The sequence below is a fragment of the Heloderma suspectum genome, chromosome 7 (genome assembly GCF_057233095.1).
Source record: "Heloderma suspectum isolate Gila_16-S chromosome 7, 16-S_ref, whole genome shotgun sequence".
Taxonomy (NCBI): domain Eukaryota; kingdom Metazoa; phylum Chordata; class Lepidosauria; order Squamata; family Helodermatidae; genus Heloderma; species Heloderma suspectum.
Window position 1 is genome coordinate 13,941,751 of NC_139464.1, and position 18,099 is coordinate 13,959,849.

General features: G+C 47.2%; 1 protein-coding gene across 1 annotated transcript in view; it reads left to right on the forward strand.

Moving 5' to 3' along the window:
* The first annotated feature begins 14,352 nt into the window (after window positions 1–14,352).
* PROSER2 (proline and serine rich 2) overlaps window positions 14,353–18,099 on the forward strand; it is a 54,607-nt gene continuing 50,860 nt past the window's right edge. The window contains exon 1 of the mRNA XM_084809129.1: window positions 14,353–14,757. The gene's annotated coding sequence lies outside the window, so the exon portion shown is untranslated. The remainder of the gene's footprint in view (window positions 14,758–18,099) is intronic.

The window sequence follows — 18,099 nt, forward strand, 5'->3', positions numbered from 1 at the left end:
TCAGGATCACTTGGGGAAGAAAGAGAAGGCTCTGCCCTTCCTCCTCCAGAGATCAGAACAGTTAGCTGTGTGTGTGTGTGTGTGTGTGTGTGTGTGAGAGAGAGAGAGAGAGAGAGATTATGTGTGTGCATGCATGTGCACATCCATGCTGTCCCTGACCCCTGAGCCAGCATGACATGTGTCCCTTAGGCTGAAAAGCCAGCTTTCATAAAGCCTTAGCATTGTGCGAAATCACCCCTGATTTAGCACAACAACACTAGCCACCCCATTTGTCTTCAACTGGTGCTCGTAAGTGTATTGCATCCTGAGTTAAGCTGGATGGCACCAGCAACACCAGAAGTGGCCATTTTTGGTGGATTTTTTTCTCCTTAGAGCAGGCCAGTTGCTAGAAAAGCCTTTGCCTCTCCCACCCCCACCCCCCACCTAACTGTTTTGAAGCTGTACAGCTTAGGTGTGTCCTGTCTAGCTTGTCTCAAGATTCCCCGGGAAGCCAATATGAAGCATATATGAGAAGGACAGGCAGTCAAATCAGGCTATGCAGGATGGCAAGGTCAGACCAGGCATGGTGTGTGGATCTGTCTTTCAGGACCCTGGACAGATCTATGCTGGCTGAATTCACTCAGGAAGAGCTGTTGTCTCAGCAACATGCAGAGGTCTCCTAAGGCTTTATGAAAGCTGGCTGATGTAGCTCTCCTAGTAACTCTGGACAGCCCCCTCTGAGGAGCTGCCTGTCTCTTAAAGGGCTTCATTTTGCAGACACTACCTTCTCCAGCATGGGGGTGGTGAGGACTGCATGGGGGGAGGTGTCCCTCTGACTCCAAAGAGTCCAGTAATGTCACATTCCTCTGGCTTGGAAGGTCCCAGGGTAACAGACAGTGACTCACTGGATGATGACTCCTCTACCTTGGAGTCCTCTTCTGAGCCAGAGTGGGGGATCAAGGGCAGAGAACATTACAAGGTGAATTGAGAGCTTTTGTTCTGGACTCCATTTCCGGACCTGCCCCAAACCACTGGGCTGCCACTTATCCAATCCTGGCAAGGATGTGGTTTCAGGAGGACCAGGTTTGGTGGTCTCAGTGTTGCCCCAGAAATGGCCTCAATTTGGGGGCACTGGCCCATAGCCTCTGTCTATGGAAGCTGGGACCATGATACTCTAGGACAGCCTTCCCCAACCAGATGCCCTCCAAGTATGTTGAATTCTCTGCCAGCTCCAGGTTTTGGAAGACCCTGAGGCAAGACACCCTCATGGGCCCCCTCCCTCAGTGAGTCCATCTTCTCACCACCATTGCCACCAGCTGTGTTTGCTCCTCATCCTCTTTCTCAACATTGCTACCACTTGCTTGCTTGGCAGGCAGGGGGCCAGTGAGCAGCTAGGCAGTGTGGCATCTCCTGCTCCTCTCCACTGCCATTGCCTGGGCCAGAGGCAGGTGAACAAGCAGGTTGCAATGGGGAACAGGAGGAGCAAGTCCAGAGGGGTCTTGTCGGTGGGCCCCTGCTGGGATGTGGGCTCTCGGTAGGTGCCCTACCACGCCCACCCTTGATACTAGCCCTGTTCATGGCCAACGTCTGATTTGAAGGAAGGAGTTGCACACTCTTCCATGTGTGGTGTCACACAGCAGCTAAGAGCTTCCTGTTTGCAAAGAGATGTGCTTTCTCTGCCACTTTGAGTGTTTTTCTAGTACCTCATTTCAAAAGGTCTCCATTTACCTGGGAGGGTGATCTAATACAGCAGCCTTCCTCAGCCTGCTGCCCTCCAGATGTGTGGGCTACAGTGCCCATAACCCCCAGCCCACATGGCTTACTGAGGAGGAGCAAGTCCAGGGGGCTCTTGCCAGTGGGCCCCTGCTGCATTGTCTGCAAAATGGGTACATTAATCTTTCATATCAAAGGCGCCATTTAGGTAAGGCTCAGTATAATGGTCTTGCCAAATAACAAAGCTTTGCACTCCATGCCTGAAGGATCTGCCGGTGAGCATGGGGTAGTGGCAGACAATATTAGGGAGCAGATCTCAGCTTTCCTTGAAACCAAATACCCTCTTGTTTTTAAGAAAATGGAAATGGGTCTATTATTCCACAACATTCTTCTGCTGGCTAAACTGATCACACAAATGTCACTCTGATTAAAAAGATGACATCAATTAATAGAGGTGCCAAATCCAATTATTAGGCCATTTGGCTCCTCATGAGAAGCTTACATGCTGAATCTATATTTATATTCAGCTTTGGAGGGCCTCTATCCTTTCTTGGGGGGGGGGCAGGAGGAAAGCTAGAAATTAGAGGAGGGCTCCAACCCCCCCCCCCCCTAACTCAGACAGTGATTTGGTGCTTCTGCTTAAAAATGGCCCACTTCTGCTTGGACGGATTTGGACTAGGTCCACCAGCGTTACCAAACCTGAGTCAAGCTTTGGAAAACTGAGACTTCATGCTTCCCAATGACTGTTATGGGAAAGTTAAAAAAACACACCAACCCAACAATAACGTTTTTTCTCTTGATTAGAATTGGATAACATTTGCAGGTATAATCTTAGTAAGGGATTATGCCTGCCCAATGTCAGGAAAAATAGGTGTAAGGTTTTTGTATTACCCATCTTTATATTTTGATTCTGTCTGTCTATCTATTAATACCCTTTTATTTTTTGGTAGGGTTGGATGAAAATTGCAGTGATAGGTGCCCCTTCTGAGGGGATCATACTTGCCAAATTTCAGAAAACCCCCAGAGGGGTTTTTGTGCAAGAGCAGCCTTGGCATTTTGAGGATATCCCTAAGAAGATGTGCTTAGCCCCTATGTTCCTTGTGGACCACTGTTCTGAAAATTACATGCAACCTAGAGGTGCCTTTAAGTAAGAAATCTGCAAAGTTTCAGAAAGACAGGTGCACACCTGGAAGGGAAGTTCTCCAATCTGAAGGGGGAGGCGTGATTCGTTCTCTTTTTTAACAGGAGCAATATTTTGAACTAAGAGCATCAAACATGAGCTCCACCCACTGACTCACTCCCACAGAAACTGCAACAGAAACTCTGGCAAAACTCTTCCTTTAGAAGCTGCTCACTCCCAGTGGCCCATCTCTTGGCTCTAGCATGGGTCTGATGCAGCAAGGTACATAAAGAGAGGAGTCTGATGGGGTCTCTGTTGTTTTTACACCAGGCAGGGGAGAGAGGGTGGGGGGGAAAGCCTTTTGCCCATGTCTTGGATTGGCAGAAAGCAGCTGAGATGCAGAAGAATAAGGAGTGTCCTTAGAATCTCAGAATCATAGAATAGTAGGGTTGGAAGGGGCCTGCAAGACCATCAAGTCCAACCCCCTGATCAGTGCAGGAATCCAAGTCAAAGAATCCCTGACAGGTGGCTGTCCAGCTTCATCTTGAACGCCTCCAGTGTGGGAGAGCCCACCACCTCCCTAGGTCATTGGTTCCATTGTCGTATTGCTCTAACAGTCAGGAAGTTTCTCCTGATGTTCAGCCAGAATCTGGCTTCCTGTAACTTGAGCCCATTATTCCGTGTCCTGCACTCTGGGATGATCGAGAAGAGATCCTGGCCTTCCTCTCTGTGACAGCCTTTCAAGTACTTGAAGAGCGCTATCCTGTCTCCCCTCAGTCTTCTCTTCTCAAGGCTAAACATGCCCAGTTCTTTCAGTCTCTCCTCATAGGGCTTTGTTTCCAGACTCCTGATCATCTTCGTTGCCCTCCTTGGGAATCTATCTATCTATCTATCTATCTATCTATCTATCTATCTATCTATCTATAATTATTTTAGGCTGCCTTTAATGATCAATGGGAAACAGATAAAGGCCAGATTTGGTCCTCAGGACAACAGTTGCCTACCCCTACGCTATCTTTTTTTTTTTCTGCAGGTGATAGAAAGCATCTATTTTGGCTTGGGGAGAGACAACATAGAAGAGCCGTGATGGATCTGGCCCAAGATCTATTTCAACCTTCCCCAACCTGGTGCCTTCCAGATGTGTTGGATAACAATTCCCATTTCTCCCAGACAGCATGGCCCAGAATGCAATGGTGGCACAGGATGTAATGTACCGGAGACTGGCTTCCAGAGGGCCTGGTTTGAGACTCCCTCCCCCAGTGCTCCGCACTCCAGGAGATGTCAGTTTCCTATGTGTAGAATGTTCCTCCCCCATGGGAGACCATTCCAACCTGTGGTCCCCTCACTTGCCACTTGAAGTGGTACAATCCAGGCACAGGTTAACACTGTATCTGCTGTCCATAAGAACTGGGCCACAGTCCTGAACACTGGTTTCAGCGGCATCTTAAAGACAAATATTTTCTTTGTCTGCCCCCTTCTGGATCCCGTTCTTGCATAGTATTTCTGAGCAGCTTCAGCTAGGCACGGGAGAACCAGGGATGTTCAAGCTTGCCAAATGTCTCTGAACCCAGTTCAAAGCCCAGTTCAGCCTGCTACCACTTTTGTTTGCAATCTGTTTTTCGGTTTGTTTGAACGGGGAGGGAAAGTGTGCAATTCAAACAGGAAAAGTGTGCATTTCTGTGCATATTTTTCAAATATGCACACCCCTCCCCCCGCTCGATTAAGGCGTGAAAATGTGTCTTTTAAAAAAATGCATGTTTCAAAGTGGGAATTTTCCAAAAAAATACAATTTTTTTTAACGTGACTGCAAGTGCGGGAATGTGCGAACATTTTTTTTTAAATGCACTCCCGTTTGCATTTGCATTCAGCGTCACAAATGGGGAATGTTTGGATGATTTGTGAAGTGAAACGAAATTCTCGTATAGTTTCAGCTAATCAGCACAGGCAGGGAAGCTACATCATCAACATCAACATCATCAATATCTGCCCCTAAGGTGTCTGGAGCCTGCAGGCAGGAACCACTGGGTAGTTATTTTTGGAGAAGACGGGTGATATGATGGCTCGCAGTTCCAGAAAGAGTTTGTTATACAGGGTTGGATCCAAATTTAATCATGCTTAGAGTAGCCACCTGAAACCAATGACACAAGTTAGCCATGACTAAGTAAAGTCCATAAGACTGGAGCCCGCTTATTGTTTGCAAGTTTGCTGGAGAAAAGCCACAAATTGTAGTAGGCATAGTGCAAAATCGTTCTCTGATTCCTGGCCAAAGTTGTAGGGGCAACCCCTCTGCATTGTGAATGGTCAGTGGCCCTTTTCCAGTTGCTCATTCGTGTAGAATGAATAAAATTGTTAATTCCCTGGGATGCTAGTCCTCTTCAGTAGTTCACTGATGTAAAATGAATGCCTGTCAAGAGGCAGCCCCATGTTTGCAGGCTCCGCCCTCTGATTTCTAGGTGTTCCCTAAAACATTGTAATTGATGCACAAAGGTCAGGTGCAGAGCCTGCTGTTGTCCTAAGCATGAGCGAATGAATAATTGAACAGGGCTAATATCTCACAAGGGACACTGCAACAAAATGTTGCAGCGTGGAGTGTTCCTGTTCAGGGTTCCAGTCAGCCATGCTTTTTTCTAGGATATTCCATTACATTACATTCCCCTTGCCCCCTGGTTTTCTGTTACCACTCCCCTCCGATGGTCAGTCAGCTTTCCACCGAGCATGCTCAATCCTCATTGGTCTGCTTTGGGTTAAAAGTTTGTTGTACTTCGGCAAACCTTCACTTCTTGAAAATCCACTTGTTCACTCAGGCTTTCCCTGACTTGCAATTGATCATGACACTGCTCTGTTTTCCTGCCTTTGCTGTAATGTTTTTGAGTTATTTGTTTTATATTGTATTTATATTGATTTTTAGACTGTATTGTGTGTGCTTTTATGTAAACCGCTTGGAGATCTTGGGATGTCCAGCGGGATAGAAGCAGCTTAAATAAAATAATAAATAAAATAAACATTGGGGTTCCCCTGAATTGGCTGTTACCTCCTTTTTGTGTGTGGATGGTGCCATTTTGGCTACATAAGGATCCAGACTCAGAGAGTGAGTCCGAGAGTAGCATGCAGGACGATGGAATTACAGATTCCATACACAGAAATGGGGAGGTCTTTGAATCACTTTCGTGCTTTCAGTTCAACCTCCCTCTTTCTTTCTCCTTCTGAGCCCCAAGCAGAACGGGAAAGATTTTAGAAAATGCCATATAATTTGCAGCTTCATTCTCCCCTTCATATTTCCTTTTTCTTAGACATTCTTTGTTATCTCGGTTACTATTTCCACAGGGGGTGGGTGGGGTTCAAGGAAACCAAGTGTGTGTGTGAGGATGTGTCATTCGTTCAGTCCTGATATCCACACTGTACACTTCCCAAACGGGTTGCCTCTGCCCTTGTACACGCCCCCCTCCCCCAAAAAAAATTCCTCACCCAGCCCTCAGGACAACTGGTTAGGCTGGTTTGTAAAAGCATGAGAAGTATGCACCTCTTTCCTGTCACACAGATTGCAGACCGCCATGGGGCACTGGCTGCTTCGTACTTAACTACTCATTATGGGCTTTGGCGTGTGATTATGAGCAGGTGGAACCCTTCCAAAGAAAGAAAGAAAGAAAGAAAGAAAGAAAGAAAGAAAGATGTACTGTACCCACTTTGGCTCTTCCATCACAGAAGTGGGCCACTGCAGAAAAGTTACACTCAGGAGAAAGTGCTTCCTGGGTACCGGAAGGAAGGAAGCTTTGCTTCTGAGCTGCTTATGCCATAACATCGGCTTTTTTGGCCATGTGCGATGGAGGCTGATAAACCTGTGAACTCTGCAGGGGGAGGGAGGAGGGAGGGAACATTTTTCTCCCTCTGTCAAAATACTGGGCAATCAGCCAACAAAGTTGATAGGGCAGGAGGCTCAATCGCTATGAATCTTTCTTTTTTAATTGCCTGGCAAGAAAATTTGCCTGGCAAGTATATCCAAAAGATCCAAACCAATTCAGGAGAATATAAGGCTACAGTACATCCCAGACTGATACAAAGGGTGTATTTCTTTGCCCAATACAAACAAAGGGAATTTATTACCACAAGACATAGGAGGGGCCATAGTTCAGTGTGATAGAGGGGCCTCCGCCGTCCTCGCCACCTTCTCTGCCACCGTCCTTGCTGCCGCCAACTCCTGAGGCCTGGATGTGCATGGCGATTCTAACTTCAGGGAGTCACCATTTTTAAAATGGCAACTTCCAGGAAGTTCCAGGAGGTTGCCATTTTAAAAATGAAGACTCCTTGCAGTAAGAGTCACCGTGTGCATCCAGGCCTTGGCAGTTGGAGGCAGTGAGGATGGCGGTGGAGAAAGTGGCTGCAAGGGCGGAGGTGGTAGTGAGGACAGCGGCGGCGGAGAAGGTGGTGGAGGAGGTGAGGATGGCGGCAAGGTAAGGGGGTTTGCCGGGTGGGGTCAGGGGGGGACCAGAAGCGGGGTTTGACATCTGAATCCCGCTTTGGGTTCGGGACTGAGTCGGGGGGGGGGGGCAAATCTGCCCAAGCCGAATTGGACCCATCTCTGAAGCCACAAAGCGGCTTCTGAGTTGGATCAGGGGTCCCTGCACAGCCCTTTTTATTACCCACCTTGCATTATAAAATCAGCCCAAAGCAGAGTAAGACTAATAAAACCCAATAAAATCATGCAACTTGACCTGCTCCTGATAGAGATGAAAACTACTGGAACGGGTTCATTGATATGGATCAGCAGAGCTGCCGGCAGGTTTTGGACTCTCCTTGGGGGCGTGGCTCTGGGGATTGCCAAGGGGAGTGCCTGCATTTCAAAATGTACCACTGCACCACTGATTCTGCCTGATATGCAGAGGAAGTGGATAGAGACGTTTTTCTCTCTCCCATCAAAGGCAATATTCCTATGTACCTCAGTTGCTGGGGAACATGGGCAGGAGGGTGCTATTGCACTCAGGTCCTGCTTGTGGGTTTCCCATGGGCAGCTGGTTGGTGGCTGCTATGTGAACAGAATGCTGGACTAGATGGACCCTTGGTCTGATCCAGCAGGGCTTATGTTCTTATGACTGGAAAGACCACTTTCTCCCATATGTACCTCCTCGAACCTTGAGATGGTTGGGCGGACATTTCTTCCATTCTGCAAACCAGGGATGGAGAATGTGTTGTTGTTGCTGGACTGCAATTCCCATTGTTCCTAGCAAGCATAGCTGATGGTGAGGGATGATGGGATTTGTAGTCCAACAACATCTGGAGGGCTACACATTCCCTAGACCTGCTGTAAACAGTGGGATTTTCCATTTTCTTCTTCTGTTTGAGCATCAAACACAACTCACTTTGGAAGAGATGGCGATCGTCCCGTTGAGACAACGAGAGGGAGAAGGTAAGAGTGAGAGTGTTAGTTTTGACTTCACACACAATGCAAGTGAATGCCAGCTTTCTCCTGTGTATAGCAGTAACAATCAAAAGTTTGCGTTTGACTGGCACATTCTCTCCAAAAACCTGCAAGGTAGTTCCACCATCATCCCTTCCCATGGGAGCTGACTCAGCACCACATTCCTGTCATGTAATTGAATAAGTGGCATGTGATAACAACACTTGCCAACAATGATGATTCATGTTGGTGGAACCAAGACTAGAATGTAGAGGTGAAGCGATGGGAGGTTTGTCATTCAGGCAGTTGGCACATTCTCCATTCATGAATGGCTTAAACCCTTTGTCCCCATTGAATGTACTGACACACATGTGCTCGATGTTCTTGCATGTACACACATGCACAGAAGATGTCCTAAATTGCCTGGCTCAGAATTGGATAAGAGTGTAAAGGTTTGTCACTGGGCTATGCATGAGCAGCTCTCATAATTATTACTATTACTGTTTATTAGTATTGGTGTTATTGTTGTTCAGTCATCAAGTCATGTCCGACTCTTCATGACCCCATGGACCATAGCACGCCAGGCCTTCCTGTCCTCCGCTCTCTCCCGGAGTGTGCTCAAATTCATATTCATTGCATCGGTGATGCTATCTAGCCATCTCATCCTCTGCCATCCCCTTCTACTTTTGCCTTCAATCTTTCCCAGCATCAGGGTCTTTTCCAGGGAGTTTTCTCTTCGCATTAGGTGGCCAAAATATTTGAGCTTCAGCTTCAGTATCTGTCCTTCCAATGAGCACTCAGGATTGATTTCCTTTAGGATGGACTGATTTGACCTCTTTGCAGTCCAGGGGACTTGTAAGAGTCTTCTCCAGCACCACAGTTCGAAGGCATCAATTCTTCGGTGCCCAGCCTTCCTTATAGTCCAGCTCTCACAGCCATACGATGCTACTGGGAAAACCATAGCTTTGATTATATGAATCTTTGTCGGCAAAGTGATGTCTCTGCTTCTTACTGTGCTGTCTAGGTTTGCCATAGCTTTCCTCCCAAGCAGCAAGCGTCTTTTGATTTCATGGCTACAGTCACCATCTGCGGTGATCCTGGAGCCCAAGAAAATAAAATCTGTCACTGCTTCCATTTCTTCCCCTTCTATATGCCAGGAAGTGATGGGGCCAGATGCATTGATCTTAGTTTTTTTTATTGTTGAGTGTCAGACCAGCTTTTGCGCTCTCCACTTTCACCCTCAACAAGAGGCTCTTTAGATCCTCTTCGCTTTCTGCCATTAGGGTGGTATTGTCTGTGTATTTGAGGTTGTTGATAATTCTCCCGGCAATCTTAATTCCGACCTGTGATTCATCCAACCCGGCGTTTCTCATGACGTACTCTGCATATAAATTAAATAAGCAGGGCGACAATATAAAGCCTTGTCGTACTCCTGTCCCAATTTTGAACCAATCGGTTGTTCCATGTCTGATTCTTACTGTTGCTTCTTGACCCTCGTACAGGTTTCTCAGGAGAAAGGTAAGGTGGTCTGGTACTCCCATCTCTTTAAGAATTTGCCAGTTTGTTGTGATCCACACAATCAAAGGCTTTAGCGTAGTCAATGAAGCAGAAATAGACGTTTTTCTGGAATTCTCTTGCTTTCTCCATGATGCAGCGAATGTTGGCGATTTGATCTCTAGTTCCTCTGCCTCTTCGAAACCCAGCTTGTACTTCCGGTAGTTCTCGGTTCACATGCTGCTGAAGTCTAGCTTGTAGGATTTTGAGCTTAACCTTGCTGGCATGTGAAATGAGCGCAATTGTACGGTAGTTTGAACACTCTTTGGTGTTGCCCTTCTTTGGAATTGGAATGTAAACTGACCTTTTCCAGTCTTGTGGTCAATGTTGAGTGTTCCAAATTTGTTGGCATATTGAGCGCAGCACTTTAACAGCATCATCTTTTAGGATTTTAAATAGCTCAGCTGGAATACTGTCATCTCCACTAGCTTTGTTGTTAGTAATGCTTCCTAAGGCCCACTTGACTTCACTCTCTAGGATGTCTGGCTCAAGTTCACTGACCGCACTATCATGGCTATCAGGGACATTAAGATATTTCCTGTTTAGTTCTTCTGTGTATTCTTTCCACCTCTTCTTAATCTCATCTGCTTCTGTTAGGTCCTTGCCTTCTTTGTCCTTTATCATGCCCGTCTTTGCACAAAACATTCCCTTGAGATCTCCGATTCTCTTGAAAAGATCTCTAGTCTTTCCCATTCTATTGTTTTCCTCGATGTCTTTGCATTGTTCATTTAAGAAGGCCTTCTTGTCTCTCCTTGCTATTCTCTGGAACTCTGCATTCAGTTGGCTATATCTTCCCCTTTCTCCCTTGCTTTTCGCTTCCCTTCTTTCCTCAGCTACTTGTAAAGCCTCATCAGACAGCCACTTGGCTTTCTTGCATTTCTTTTTCTTTGGGATGGATTGAGTTGCTGCCTCCTGAACAATGTTATGGACCTCCATCCATAGTTCCTCAGGCACTCTGTCTATCAGGTCTAATTCCTTAAATCTATTCATCACCTCCATTGTATATTCATAAGGGATATGATTTAGGTCATACTTGAATGGTTTAGTGGTTTTCCCTACGTTCTTCAATTTAAGCCGAAATTTTGCAAGAAGCAGCTCGTGATCTGAGCCACAGTCAGCTCCAGGTCTTGTTTTGACTGACTGTATAGAGCTTCTCCATCTTTGGCTGCAAAGGACATAACCAATCTGATTTCGATATTGACCATCTGGTGATGTCCATGTGTAGAGTCGCCTCTTGTGCTGTTGGAAAAGAGTGTTTGCTATGATCAGCATGTTCTCTTGGCAAAACTCTATTAGCCTTTGTCCTGCTTCATTTTGTATACCAAGGCCATGCTTGCCTGTTATCCCGGTGATTTCTTGACTTCCTTCTTTAGCGTTCCAATCCCCTATGATGAAGAGGACATCTTTTTTTGGTGTTAGTTCTAGAAGGTGTTGTAGGTCTTCATAGAACCGATCAACCTCAGCTTCTTCGGCCTCAGTGGTTGGGGCATAGACTTGAATTACTGTGATGTTGAATGGTTTGCCTTGGATTCGTACTGAGATCATTCTGTCGTTTTTGAGATTGTACCCCAGTACTGCTTTTCCCACCCTTTTTTTGACTATGAGTGCTACTCCATTTCTTCTAAGGGATTCTTGCCCACAGTAGTAGATATGATGGTCCCCTAAATTAAATTCGCCCATGCTTGTCCATTTTAGTTTGCTGATTCCCAAGATGTCGATGTTCAATCTTGCCATCTCATGTTTGACCACCTCCAGCTTACCTTGATTCATTGATCTTACATTCCAGGTTCCTAAACAATATTGTTCTTTACAGCATCGGTCTTTCTTTTCACCACCACACACATCCAGAGCTGAGTGTCCTTTCGGCTTTGGCCCAGCCGCTTCACTCTTTCTGGCGCTACTTGGAAATTCCCTCTGCTCTTCCCCAGTAGTATATTGGACACCTTCCGACCCATCTTCCGGCGTCATCTCTTTTAGCCTTGTGATACGTTCCATGGGGTTTTCTTGGCAAGAATACTGGAGTGGGTTGCCATTTCCTTCTCCAGTGGACCACATTTTGTCAGAACTCTCCGCCATGACCTGTCCGTCTTGGGTGGCCCTGCACAGCATAACTTATGGCTTCACTGAGTTACGCAAGCCCCTTCGCCACAACAAGGCAGTGATCCCTGAAGGGATTAGTATTGGCATTACACCATAAATATGTGTGGCACTTTGCAAAGTATAAGGGGAAGGCCCCCTCCCCTAAGGAGTTTGCCATCTAAAATATGACACATGGGAGACAATAATGGAAGGGGAGGAATGGGTGGAATAAAATCCTGCATCCCCATCAGATGCGCCCAGTTCATGCATGGATATACAAGGACTATACCAGGCTGAATCTATGCATAGCTGTTATACCGTTATCATAACTATTGGTGCCCATTGATGCCATATGTACCAATAGTTATGATAACAGCGTAACTGCTATGTGTAGATTCAGCCCCAGTCACTACTTCCTTGGCTCAGAATTCATAGGAGCATAAACCAAGGATTACATAATGGGGAAGGGGATGCCTTAACCTCCACATCCATAGTACATGTCGCAGGAGAGAGGGGCTGCAATCTTTCACATGCTTGCTTGAAAGTCCCTTCAAAATCAATGATGCTTATTTCCAAACATGGTAAGGATTAAGCTGTATGTTTATTAATTTTGATCATCATTGTCTACTCACAGCTAGGTTGCCAACTTTTTTACTGGCCCTTGCTCCTGTGCCTTTATCCCCTGCGGACAGTAGCAGGTGAAAGGGACAGGCGCAAAGGCAAAAGAAACAGGGCCAAACCCCCAGCATATTTACATTTACAGGGCTTGCTGCCCATCACTAAGCCTTAGGAGAGGCATTTCAACCTTTTACAATGTGGGAAAAAATAGAAAAATGTCAGGGGATCGCCAAATGACAGGAGGTTGGGGGAAAGGGGAAGTGGGCGTGGTCAGGACGGCCAGATTCGACCCCTGGGGCCTGAGGTTCTGTATCTCGGATGTATGAGATATATAAAGCTAATATAGGTGAGCACTTCAGCTCAATAGGCTTTACAGCTGAATTGTCCTAGGCCTGTTTGCCCAGAAGTAAGTCCCACTGCACGCAAAGACACAGAAGCAAAACCCCACCGCATTTGCCATATGGTGCAGTCCTAGGAACACATCCCAGAAAGTACCGCAGCAGAGGTAGAGGCTGGTGGCTCCGGTATCAGTGGAGCTGAGGAACATGAGCCTGGTGGGTGGAGGGGGTTGCTGTTGCCGGCATGTCCTGCTTGTGGGCTCCCCATTGGTTGGCCACTGCAGGAAATGGGATGCTAGCCTAGGTCTGATCCAGCAAAGCTCTTCTTTCTTACAGTGGAGGCTGGTGGCTCTGATGTTAGTTGTATGGTAAATCCACTCCAGGTTTCAGTCAGAGCCACCTTGGATAGCTCCTTTGGAGTTCTGACTGGAACCTGGAATGGGTTCACCGCACAACTGACATCAGAGCTGCCACTGCACAAAAGCTTTCTTCTGCCACAGTCTGTTCATCTTTGCTGGCCTTGTTATTCTCCCCGTAGCTGCAAATGGGGCAGGGGCTGGATGTGTGTGTGTGTGTTTGAGATGAAGGCCTGACATGGCCCTGTTTTATTGTTGCCTTTGCTGTAACGTTTTTAACTGTTTATTAGGGTAGGTTGTTTTTACATTGAATTATATATGAATTTTAACATGAACTACTTAGAGATGTCATTATATTAAGCAATATAGAAGGACTATAAATAATATGCTGTTGTTGTTGTTGTTGTTGTTATTATTATTATTGGACAACCAGTGGAGAGCCAGTGCAGTGTAGTGGCTAGAGTGTTGGACTGGGAGCTGGGAGATCCGGGTTCTAGTCCCCACTCGGCCATGGAAGCTCACTGGGTGACTTTGGGCCAGTCACAGACTCTCAGCCCAACCTACCTCACAGGGTTGTTGTTGTGAGGATAAAATGGAGAGGAGGAGGGTTATGTATGCCACCTTGGGTTCCTCAAAGAGGAAAAAAGGCGGGATATAAATGTAATAAATAAATAAACCAGGGCTGAGCAAGTTGGGGAAAGTGCGGACTAAATAGGTCATGAATTATAAGCGCCAATGTGGTGTAGTGGTTAGAGTGCTGGACTGGGACTCTGGAGATCCGGGTTCTAGTCCCCACTCAGCCATGAAGCTCCCTGAGTGACTTTGGGCCAGCCACTGATTCTCAGCCCAACCAACCTCACAGGGCTGTTGTGAGGATAAAGTTGGGTAGGGGAGGATAGACAGTGTGATGTAGTGGTTAGTGAGGGACTGGGACTCTGGAGATCCAGGTTCTAGTCCCCGCTGGACCATGAAACTCAATGGGTGACTTCGGGCCAGGCACCCGGCTCTCAGCCTAACCAACCTCACAGGGTTGTAGTGCGGATAAAATGGAGAGGAGCAGGTGTGCCATGTGAACTGCCTTGGGTTCCTTGAAGGAAAAACGGCGGGATATATATATATATGTGGTAGTGGTAGTTATAGTAGTAGTAGTAGTAATAAAAAATCGAGGTGAGAATTGGCGGCTGGCAGATAGCGGGATTCGAACCCACGCCCGCACGGTCCGAAGCGCTGCGGCTCGCCTGCGCCTTTAAGCGCTCGCGGGAGAGGGGCGGGCACCGAGCGCCGCCCGAGTGACGTCAGGGCCCGAGGGGCGGGCTGAGCCTCGGAGGGAGTCACCCGCAGAGCCGCCGCGGGAGCGCTGTCGCCTTGCCTGGTCCCCGATCGCACCTGTCTCCGCCCTGGCCGGCCCGGCGACGCGACCTCTCCCTCTGCCAGCCAGCCAGCGCGCGCGCGCGCTTCTGCCGTGCCCCAGCTGCCCAGGCGGGCGCCTCGCTCCCGCCCTCCTTCCCCCCGAACAGCGCCCCCGAAGTTCCAGAAGTTGACTGCGGCGCGCCTCTTCGGGCACGATCCCAAGCCTGCGTTTACTCGGGAGGAAGCCGTCCCGCGGAGGCAAGTCGGATTTCCTGGGAAAAGATCGCGATGTGCAGGGGTCTTGGGTTGGAAGGACGCGCCGCGCTTTCGCGGGCTGGTGCCAGGCAGCCGCGTTTCCTTCCGAGTAGTCCCCTTCCATCCTGGCGGGAGCCGCGGCACGCCGCCCTCCGAGCCCCTTTCTTGCTGCCCAGCGATCCACGCCTTGCTTAAGCCGGAGCCGCCGGTCCTCTTTCAAGGCTTTTGCGCGTCAGCGGAGCCTGTGTGCTTGGGCTCTAACGGTCTAAACCAGCCTTTCCTTGCTGCCCTCCAGGTGGTTTGGACTTCACCTCCCATCAGCCATAGCCAGAGTGACCAATAGTCAGGAGTTCTGGGAAGTGTAGACCAAAACATCTGGAGGGCACTAAGCTGGGGAAGGCGGGTTTAAATGGACGCACAACCGGCTTGCGTGGTTCAGGGATTGCGAAGGTGGAGAGTTAGGGCTGCAGTAACTTGCAAGGCTCCTTTAGACTGGAGGCCTGGTCCTCGAAAATTATTTCCCCCTAACCTTTCCCCTTCCTGTGTCTATTATCTTGTTGCTTTATCTCCCAGTATTCTGTTCCCTGTCTAACTTCTTCCTCCACCCCTTTGTCTGTTGCGGACTGTGAAGCTCCAACGTTGCCCCCAATATGCTCCAGCACCTGGCACTTACTGTACATCTCATGTCATGGCCTTTTGGGCCTGCTGTTTACAATGTGTTGGTGTTTTTCTCTTTTTCTGTGTGTTCTTATGCATCTGGCAACTGAGGAGGCATTTGATGGACTATGCTGCAGTCTCTAAAACTTGTGCTGAGACTGTTGGTCTTTAAAGTGCCATAGACTCTCTCTCTCTTTTATTTTCAAATCACCATCCTGATATTTAAGTAGATGTTGAAATATCCATTCCCCTTTGGACAAAATCCATTTCCAACAGGCAGGCTTAAGTGCTTTCAAGATGGAGCTCCATCAGTGCTAGTATTTCAAGTATCCCTTGAGCTGGATACATTTGATTTACAGTCTGATTTTGTGCGTGTTTACTCAGAAGTTAACCTGTGGGGCACCTGTGTGTAAGTGACTGGGCTGGCAGTTTTGCTCCTGCTGCTTACTCACAGGAGTAAGCCCCTGTGAATGTGGTGCCGCTGCATGTACCTCTGAGTAAATAATCTTAGGGTTAGATCATCTTCTATTTTTGGAGCCATGTTCTTCGCAGGATCAAATTTGTGTAATGCCCTGTGGCCAGGATATGAAGAATTGCTCTGCTAATTCCTTGTGCTCCAGGGTGCTTTTGGCTTGTATTTCTTGAACAGCAATTTCTCTCTCTCTCTCCCCCCCTCCAATGCGCGCGCACACACACACACGCACACACACTGTTTAGCAAATGACTCTTGATATTTGTGGAAGTTGGAAAAGCAGTTTGCATTATGGCCATACTGTGTGTGTGAGTGGCAGGATGGGGGGACTGCTGTTTGATGTCAGAAATCCCACTACATGTGCTCTTGGGGGTTAGCCTTTGTTTTCCTCTGCTTCCTCCGTTGACTTCTACACATCAAATTCCATACTGCATGTTCATTGGGGCAGGGACCTACCCTGTTATACCTCATGCACCATGCACATTGATGCTGTATTAAATTTAATGATGGTGATGGTGGTGTTATTAACAACACTCATGTTTACGGATCGTAGCTTAAACATGGGTAGACAGTTACTGTTTAAGGAGTGAAAAGAGCTGCCATTGAGCCAGAAATTTCTACTTGATGTTCTCTTTCCTCCATCTACTCCTCACCGCAGGAGGGCTGTTTTGGCAGCCTTGGAACTAGATGTTTCATCCGTGTGCTCTGCTCTTAAAAACAATTATTTCTTTGTGTCCTATTGATTCCGCTTGCGGCTCAAACAGCAGCCTTGAAACTCTACACATGGTAAATCTTCTTTGTTGGGTAGTGGCAGCTATGTAAGAATGACTCTACTGTATGTCCTCGTCCTGCTGTGTCTATCATCCTTTTGCCTTGTTTAACCTTCTTTGCAGCAGAGAACAGCTTCTTTGGCCAGGTGCCACTCTTTGGGCCTGATCACACTTTCTCTGAAAAGGCTATATGAAACTTCAGGCTGTGTCTGTATAATGTTTCTCTCTGTGTGTGTGTGTGTGTGTGTGTGTGTGTGTGTATATAGTCTGAAATATACTAATAGTTTTGAGACAGCATTTCTCAAAGTGATGCACATCAGTACATCAGTAAACCATACAATAACCTTGTAAGACAGGCCCACTGTTAATATTCTAATTTACCGTCAGAGGCACTGTTTTATGCACCCTGACCGCTCACTGGAAGGACAGGTACTGAAGCTGAAACTCAAATATTTTGGCCACCTAATGCGAAGAGAAAACTCTCTGGAAAAGACCCTGATGTTGGGAAAGATTGAAGGTGAAAGGAGAAGGGGACGGTAGAGGATGAGATGGCTAGATAGCATCACCGATGCAATAAATATGAACTTGAGCATGCTCCGGGAGAGAGTGGAGGACAGGAAGGCCTGGTGTGCTGTGGTCCATGGGGTCACGAAGAGTCGGACATGACTTAACGACTGAACAACACCCCCAATTAGAGAGGCTAAGGCAGTAGGAACATGGGGCAGTAGCAGCACCCTGGTTACGGAACTTGGTCCACAGGGCAGTTAGATTGAGACTTCCTTTACTTGTGCTTCAGGCAGTTAGTGAAGACAGTTTGTTTCATCAAGCGTTTCATAGTCTTTAATGTTGTTTTCTAACTTTAAAGTCACTATGTTTTAATACTTTATGGTGTTGAAGGGTTTGGGTTTTTTTTATGCTCCTCTGATTTTATGATGTTTTGAGTTTATTGTTTGATTTGATTTGTATACTGCTTGGAGCTCCTGTTACTCAGAGGGGCAGTTAATGGCTTGTCTTGATGCTACCTAGGAAATTCATGGCTGAAATGAGATTTGCGTAACAGAGTGCACACTTTGTGTGCAGGAGGTCCTAGGTTCAATTCCCAGCACCCCCAGCTAAAAGCAGCTTGGGTAATAGGGCTGGGAAATGTGAATTTTCATTGAATCTGGTGTAAAGCAGTTTCATAGGTATGTGAATCCATGTTTGTGCCTAGCTGCTCTATACCAGCTCTGTGTCAGGTTCACTTTCTGAAAAAATGAGGCTTTTCCATGTTCTTTAAAAAAAATAAAAAAATACCCCCCCCCCCATTAGAGCTTCAAATAGGATGGTAAAGAGATATCTACTATTGAGCCTATATGAGTTGTTATAGACATGCAGGCAAGCTTTTGAGTTTCACAGAGCTCTTCAGACAGAATGGAAATTCACTTGCCTGATGAAGAGCTTTGTGAA